General features: G+C 45.9%; 1 long non-coding RNA gene across 1 annotated transcript; it reads right to left on the bottom strand.

Moving 5' to 3' along the window:
• Window positions 1–311: 311 nt before the first annotated feature.
• On the bottom strand, window positions 312–2,900 carry LOC125513693 (uncharacterized). The gene is made up of 3 exons (XR_007286094.2): window positions 2,467–2,900; window positions 773–1,068; window positions 312–680 (listed from the first exon to the last, which is right to left on the bottom strand). It is a non-coding gene; the product is annotated as an uncharacterized LOC125513693 (long non-coding RNA).
• Window positions 2,901–8,648: the final 5,748 nt, after the last annotated feature.

The following is an 8,648-nucleotide window of genomic DNA, read 5'->3' as shown; positions in this document are numbered from 1 at the left end:
GGAGATGGCATTCACATGTTTGGAGACAACATTCACATGTTTAACTTTACGACCAGTCATCTATGATAAAGCATAAATTTATCAAGCAAGGTAAAAACTATAGAATTGTAACAAATAAAAACACATGCATGGGGTAGAAACTAGAGTGTACTCACATTTATAGCAGAAGTGAAAGTCACCAACCAAGAGCAATATCAGTTGCTAGTCTATTACAAAACCGGTCCATGTCTTTATCGCTAGCCTCTGAGGTTGACGCGTCTGATGCATTTGGAGGGATGGCGTACCGTTGATACCTTGAAGGGATAGTTGGGACATAGCTGGGATCTCTGTCGACTTGAAGAAAGTGAAGATCGCCCTTATCATGATATCGAACATAGTTGTGAAGGGTCATAGTTGCAGCCACTATCATCTTCTGAGTTTCAACCGAATAATTGGGCATCTTTAGTAGAATCTGCCACTTCATTTTCCACACGCCAAACGCTCTCTCGATCACATTAAGCTTGGATGAGTGTATCTTGTTAAATTTCTCCTTAGGTGTTCTTGGCGCCACACCTCGTTGAAAATCAGGCACATGGATTCCAGTGATCTGTACCATCACTCGTGATGTCACCAAACATGATAGATAAGTTATTCTCATTTTGTAGTCCACGCTTTTGGAACTTGCCACAGCCAGGAATGTCCTGAAATACAACAAAACAAAGATTAATTAGCATCACTACTCACAGAACAATTGCTTATATGATAAGAACAAATAGGAAAAGTCATGACTCACTATCTTTGCTTTCTTCCACCATTCAGCATCTTGCTTGATGGTGTTTCTCTGATAGTCCCAACCACCACCGGTCTCCTTCAACTTGAGCTTTCTGAAATTGCTGTAACCAGTCTTCAACTTATCCCACTTGTTCTTCAACTGGAGCCTGGTGTACTCCAGACCTGTTCTGATTTTGAAATCCTTTGCAACTTCCTCGTAAGCATTTTGGGTCAAGTGTCATGCACTTGCTGGACAAAGAGCTCGGTCAAGATCGTAGTGTTATCGTCACTCCAATCGACAGACAATCTTCAGGAAAACTACACATTAATTGCAAGCATCACAATTGAACACATATGCATGAACAATCATCAATCATGCTCCTAGTTGAAAAAGAATCAGCAAAGCTACTGTAATACAAACAAATAATAATGTCTTAAGAAAATCCCAAAATAAATAATATTGTTTTAAGCAAATCTCAATACTAACAGATTTCAAAGGCAAGTAATGTTGACTCAACTGGGTACACACAGCTCGGCCGAACGGGGAACTCCTCGAACAGACAATTATAAAAAAACAGAGCAACGATAGAGTTTATGGGCATCGAGCAGATATCATATCACATTCTCTCGCTAAAAGAAAAGTAATATTTACAAGTTATAGGCAGAGAAGGGGTTCACTAGCTACTTCACTCCCTCCATGTCAAGGCAAATAAAAGAAACAGAGGCAATTATTGGTCATAAATTGAGAACTCACTGTTACAAATCACTACTCATGCAAACAAAATCCTTGTAAGTACAAGTGTCTAGATTACAACTCACTGGAAGTGTCAGCCCCATATGTACTAGTCATGCAAACAAAATTCTTATAAATATATGTTGAGAACGCCTGGGTAGTAAGCAGCCAACAGGACTGGGCAATTCACATGCCCATCATGGCATACTTACGGTGTATAGGGGGCTAGTGTTAAATATGATGTCTTGCATTTACTGAGAAAAACATATACAGTGACATGTACTGGAGCTGTGCACATCACTAAGCTTTTTGACAAATACAGAAAAGAAAAATAAACTGACTATACGAACACCAATTTAAGCATAAAAATATACATAGGGCATATGCTTAGGATTTTTTTGTGGAATACATAATGTGCATCAGATATTGTTTAGTAAATAAATAGTAAGCCATATATAGATTTCACAGATAAGATCATGTACATAATCAAACAGGAGTAATTTACTAGCTGCAGCATCAATAAACTCAAGGTAGGCTATATATTAAACATTTGCATCTGTTCTCGGCAATGACTGAACTGTTTCGCACACAATAGCACAGACAGAAAAGCACCTTTTCTCATCACTAATGAGGATCAACGAGCTAGCTAGTTAACTCCCTCCATGTCAAGGCGAATAAAAGAAATAGAGGCAATACATATATGTTTACATCATCCATGATAATCCTGTAGTGTGTATTTGTTATCTTTGAAGAAACTATATTTGTCTCTATGCACTCTGTCACCCGTCCCCTTTCTCTACCAACTCCCGTAATCCATCCCCTTCGGCTGAATTTCCTCACATAATCCTTGCTGGAATTATAGACATGTAGTACTAATACTTACTGGAATCAAGAACCAGGAAGCAAGAACATGTAGAACTAATCAAGATTATGAATCAAGAACATGTAGAGGAACAAGGGTGAAGAGGGGATATGGATCTCACCTTGCTAGATGTGATGTAGGCGTGGATGCAGGCCTTGCTGACGATGAATCCGAGCTCCCGGCGACGAGGACGAGGCCCTGGTGATCTCAGTCGCCAGAGGTCCACACAACCTGTATGCCCCCAAAGTTATTACCGAGTAGAAAGCTGCCTTGGATGAGGAGGGGGCGAGGAGATGGCGAGGTTGCAGGGGTGAGAATTTGGTCGGGGATGAGGAGGGGCGAGGAGATGGTGGGGTTGCAGGGGTGGTCGGGGAACTATGGCGGCGGCGGCGGCGCAGCGCTAGGGTTCCATGGTCGGGGGAGGTCCTAGGATGCGATCAGATTGGATCGAACCGGCATGTTGGGGAGGGGGAAAAGTGAAGGAGTCGTGGTGGGGAGCTCGGTTTCAGCGACTCCCTGAGATTCAATTGCGAACCGCTCCGCTCTTTCGACTTTGCGGAGTTGTACCGTTCGGCGCTGCTCCGCCCGCTTCCGGAGCGGAGTAGTGGAGAGGAGGGCTCCGAACAGGTCATAAATTAAAAGATATTCGCACCTTTCTCTACATTTGCAGAGACAAGATTTTTTCATTGTTCATCCCTGTCTTCAACAATTTCATTGTTGAGCAATTAAAATGGAAGCCTCTGGAACAAACTGGCCTAGTGGCTGCTGCTGGCGTCGTTCATCCTCATGCCTCCACTCAGTCCGATCATCAATCACCACCATGCCCCACTCCTCTTCACCTTATCTCCTCTTTCTCGAGATATCATTAGTTTTTACACATGGGATTACTCCCGCATAGATCAATCATAACAAGTGTTTTATATAAAAAATGCATCTTGATGTTCCGTGCAATGCACGGACATCTTGCTAGTACTCCTACAGAAAACTAAGTTGATGATGATGGTGTGGCTGCCATCCGTCATTTCTGACCATTAGATTTACATCTAACGACTGTGAGGTAAGTTGTTGCCTTTTCTCAACAACATCCCAGTTCTCTACAAATTTGCAGAAAAACCCATAATTAATATCTTAAAATCAACCACATCCCTCCCTAACCTCACCAAAACAGCCCAAGGAATATATCCTGATTGAAACATAATATATCTCTAGTGATATATGTATATCAAAATTAGAGTGTTTTGTATCAAGTTTGTGAATAAGTATTATTCTAATTATGATATGTTGCAACGCACGTGAACATTGCTAGTATTTCCAACCATGCAAAAAATGCTAGTATTTCTATAGTTTCGAGTTTTCCGTCAAGATATTAGTCACTCATGGTTGATATTTACTTTCAGTCACGTACACATAGGCACTATGTGACTAGCCTTGTTTATTGACTTTCAAAGCTTAACTTTCACTCCTACTTACAATATATAGAGTATTTAACAAAAAAACTACCACTTTCAACCAGTCCTAGGAAGAAACTATTGTACAAAAAATAGCAAAAACATATCCAAAATTTCTTAATCCGCGCCAAAAACTACTACCTAGTGTCGATTAGGCTCGTTTAAACCTGTTTATGACAGGGTTGGCCCACACGTCCGTGCTGACGAGGCAGCTTAAACCAACACATTTTGTTTGACCGTTGACACGGTGGACCCACATCTGACCTTCTATCCTGTTATTCCTCCTCAAATCAATATTTTTCCTGAACATTATTTCAAATAGTACTGATGCATGTTCGTCGGTGGCGCCGGTGATGAGCGAATTGGTCGTCGCTCCGCCGGATGGGTCGAACGCCGCGCTGGCCTCTGCACGGGTTGGCAGGCTGGCCCGAGCGTGACTCACGCGCAAGCAAGCCGCCGCACTGGCCTTCGCTCGAGCCAGATGGATGGCCTTAGCGCGGCGTGCACGAGCAAGCCGCCACGCCGCCATGCCAATCTAGCTAGCAAACCTTGCAGACAAGCAGTTGGACGAAGCTATCTTGGCTAGCTAGTGGTCGCGAGCACCGGACGGAGCTGCCATCCGGGCTGCCGCAAGATGGGCTCCGCACCGTCGGCGGTTTTGACCTCAACTTCTGCCGGCGGCGGTAGCTGCGTCCCATGGCCGAGAATGACTAGGTGGACGGGCCGGAGGTAGGAGGCCACTCGGGGATTTTTGTGCAGACTGACATGTAGGTCCCACAAGTCATAATGCCTAACTTGCCGGTCGAATAGAAGGTGTTGACTTAAGGGGCGCATGGGTTGACACGTCCCTATAACGGCACTTTGTAGAGTAGTCATTTCTTGGTAGGGCTGGTTGGTAAGGGCATGTACAATGGTTGAGAATGTAGTCTTATCTTAAGTCTGCGTCTGCCACGTATGCAAGTGGTTGAAGTTTATTGGCATTATTTGTAACGCCCTCGATGCGGCTATAGCTCCCACGCATCGAGGCACGACTTAGAGACATAACCGCATTGAAAGCAATGTCGCAAGTTAGGAAATCATCACAACATCCCATGGAATATATATAATAAAAGGGGAGATACATAGTTGGCTTACACTCGCCACGTCACATCAAAGTACATAAATAACATCCACCACACAAACACTCATGGCCCGACTACGGCGCCAAAATAGAAGAAAACCCAACATGCGACAAGGCCCTAAATCGAACCCCAACTAGGCACCACTACTGATCATCGGGAAAGGAAACATAATAACACTGAGAGTCCTCGTCGAACTCCCACTTGAGCTCGTAATCATCACCTGGAGCGAAATCACCTGGACCTGCATCTGGAGTTATAGTATCTGTGAGCCACAGGGACTCAGCAATCTCGCACCCTCGCGATCAAGACTATTTAAGCTTATAGGAAGGGGTAAGGCAAATATATATGGAGCTGCAGCAAGCGACTAGCATATGTGGTGGCTATCTTATTCGCAAAAGAGAGCGAGAAGAGGAGGCAAAGCACGAGCGAGAAGCTAGAAGGCAACCTACGCAAACATTACTCCAACATCGTGTCCACTTCCCGGACCCCGCCGAGAAGAGGCCATCACGGCAACACACTCGGTTGATTCATTTTAATTAATTAAGATTCAAGTTATCTACAACCGGACATTAACAAATTCCCATCTGCCCATAATCGCGGGCACGGCTTTTGAAAGTTCAATCCCTGCAGGGGAGTCCCAACTTAGCCCATGACAAGCTCTCACGGTCAACGAAGGAATAGACCTCCACCCGAGACACACCGATCAGACTCGGTAACCCGGTACAACAAGACAATTCGACAGGTTAAAACAAGACCAGCAACACCGCCCGAATATGCCGACAAATCCCGATAGGAGCTGCACATATCTCTTCCTCAGGGCACACTCAGATGAGCGCTCCATACAACTAAAACCAAACCTCGAGTTTCCCCGAGGGGACGCTGCACAGGACTCTAGTTTGGACCAACACTCAGAGGAGCACTGGCCCGGGGGGGTTAAAATAAGATGACCCTTGAGTCTGCAGAACCCAAGGGAAAAAAGGCTAGGTGGCAAATGGTAAGACCAATGTTGGGCATTGCTGAAAAAGTTTTAATCAAGGCGAACTATCAAGGGGTTCCCATTATAACCCAACCGCGTAAGGAACGCAAAATCCGGGAACATAACACCGATATGACGGAAACTAGGGCGGCAAGAGTGGAACAAAACACTAGGCGAGAGGCCGAGCCTTCCACCCTTTACCAAGTATATAGATGCATTAAGATAACATGGCAATATAATGATATCCCCAACAAGTAAATAAATGATGTTCCAATAAGGAACGGCCTCCAATCTTCACCTGCAACTAGCAACGCTATAAGAGGGGCTGAGCAAAGCGGTAACATAGTCAATCAACGGTTTGCTAGGACAAGGTAGGTTAGAGGTTTGACATGGCAATTGGGAGGCTGACAAGCAAAAGGTAGGCATCGTAGCATTGGCATAGCAAGAGCGAGCAAACTAGCATAGCAAAGATAGTAGTGATTTCGAGGGCATGATCATCTTGCCTGCACAGTTGTCAGAGTTGACTGGATCCTCACAAGCAAACTCAACGGGCTCCTCGGTAGCGAACTCGTCTCCCGGCTCTACCCAACAAGACAAACAAGCAACAAGGATACAATCAACCACGTGCAAGACCAAGCAATATGATGAAATGATGATATGCTATGCGGGATGCGATGCGGGATGCAAAATGCAAGATATGACAGGAAATGCATGAACCTGGCCTCAACTTGGAAAACCAAGTGTGCCACTGGATAGAGGGGATGAAATCGCTTGAAAACGATATAAAGATCATTGGAATCGGAGTTACGGTTTGGAAATGGCAAGCGATTTAAGATATGACACCGGTCTGCGATTCACAGCAAGTAGGCATCTAAATGCAACGAAATGAACATGCTACAGCCACCAAACATGACAACAAAATACATGGCAGGGATACCCACAAGATGCTTAACAAAAGACTAGCACTGAGCCACGGCCAATTCATCCATTATGAGGTTCAAACAAGCATGGCAAAAACGCAAATGCAAAACAGATTCCAGACTTAGTGAAATTAACACTTGTCTGAAATTTCAGATCACGAAGCCCTCTTCGGAGCAGCAAAACAACATGATACATGATCTGATTAAGATAAATAAGAACATGGCATGGAGCTACTCAACAAGGTTAACAAAAGTCCCAAAGTGACCCGGGGTCAAAAGGGATCATGAAATATACTAACGGGCACACAAACATAACAAAAACATAATCAGTTTTCAGACTTAGTGAAAACTGAGACATGCTGAAATATAACTCATGAAGGCATGTAAACGAGCTCGATGCACTCAATATGGTGCAAGTCATGGCAAGGCAAGCATACATCAATTAAGAAGGCACAAAAAGCTAGCTAGACATGGCAAGAACAATGGCATAGCATGCATGGGTCAACTACAATAACATCGGCAAAATCGCAAACGGGTTGACGATCTGCCCAGATTCACAACGAAGCAAAAGTAGAGCTCGATTGACTCAAGTTAGGATGCTCCATAATTGCAAACAAAGACCTGGATGGATAGAGCATAAAATGATTAACAAAACTCCTTTACTGATCATCCTCAAAAGAGGCACGGATCACTAGGAAACAAGCTGAACATATGGCATCATGAACTAAATAATCCCAGACTTAGTGAAAACTACTAAGTCTCTGAAAACAGATTTCCCGGGTGCCTCACTTTGCAAGCTTGCACAAGTCACCACACACATCCTAAAAATGCATGAGTTGCACCTCTGGAAAGAATACAAAATGCTTAACAAAACATATGAAGGACTCACAGGCATAGCATGCACACAATAATCATGGCAAAAATGACAAAAGTCTAAGATGAACTAGCAGATCTGACAATTAACTCACGAAGCCTCCTTCTAACAGCATTTTGGGCATCAAGATGAACTCAAATGAAAATGATGCAATGGAATGAAATGATGTACTCGTCGAGGCGAACATTTTGATATACTATATGTCCAAAACGGAACTACGGATGCGGAGATAACACTGGTCAAAGTTAGCACAAAAAATTAGGGTTTGGGGAAGAAAAAGTCAACCGTTCGAATCAGATCTGGATTCGCACGCGGTTCGAGGTTCGACGGAGCTGCTCGCCGGAGTTCGTCTTGGCCGGAGAGGAAGGAGCCGGACTTGGGGAGGAGGAGGAGGACAGCGGGGCCGGCCGGATCCGGCGAGGATGGCGGCGGCGGCGGCCGGGGTCGCCGGTGCGGGCTCCGGCGAGGCGGGCGAAGGGCGGCCGGGGTCGGCCGGTGCGGGCTCCGGCGAGGTCGCCCGCGGAGGCGGCGAGCTTCGGCGCCCGGGGATGGGGAAGACGGGCGGCGCGGGGCGAGGCTCCTCGGGCCCGGCGAGGCGCGGGGGAGGGCCCGCCTCGGGCCTGCGGGCCGGCGGGAGCGGCGATGTGGTCCGGTCCACGTGGCGAGCGGCGAGTGGGCGAGGGGCGCGGCGGACGTTGTCCGGTCCGCTCCGGACACGTCCGTCGGCGGCGGATCTGGAGGTTTTTTTTTTCAAGGGGAGGACGGGGAGAGATCCGAGATCCGAAAAACGGGGGGGGCTATTTATAGGCATAAGTGAAGCTAGGAGAGTCCAAATGAGGTGCGGTTTTCGGCCACGCGATCGTGATCGAACGCTCTAGGACATGGAGCAGAGTTTGGTGGGTTTTGGGCTAAATTGGAGGGGTGTTGGGCTGCAACACACACGAGGCCTTATTGGTCCCTCGGT

Source organism: Triticum urartu, chromosome 6A (genome assembly GCF_056163025.1).
Source record: "Triticum urartu cultivar PI428250 chromosome 6A, HENAU_Tu73, whole genome shotgun sequence".
Taxonomy (NCBI): Eukaryota; Viridiplantae; Streptophyta; class Magnoliopsida; order Poales; family Poaceae; genus Triticum; species Triticum urartu.
Note: the sequence above shows the minus strand (reverse complement) of the source record. Positions and strands in the feature narration are given on the sequence as shown.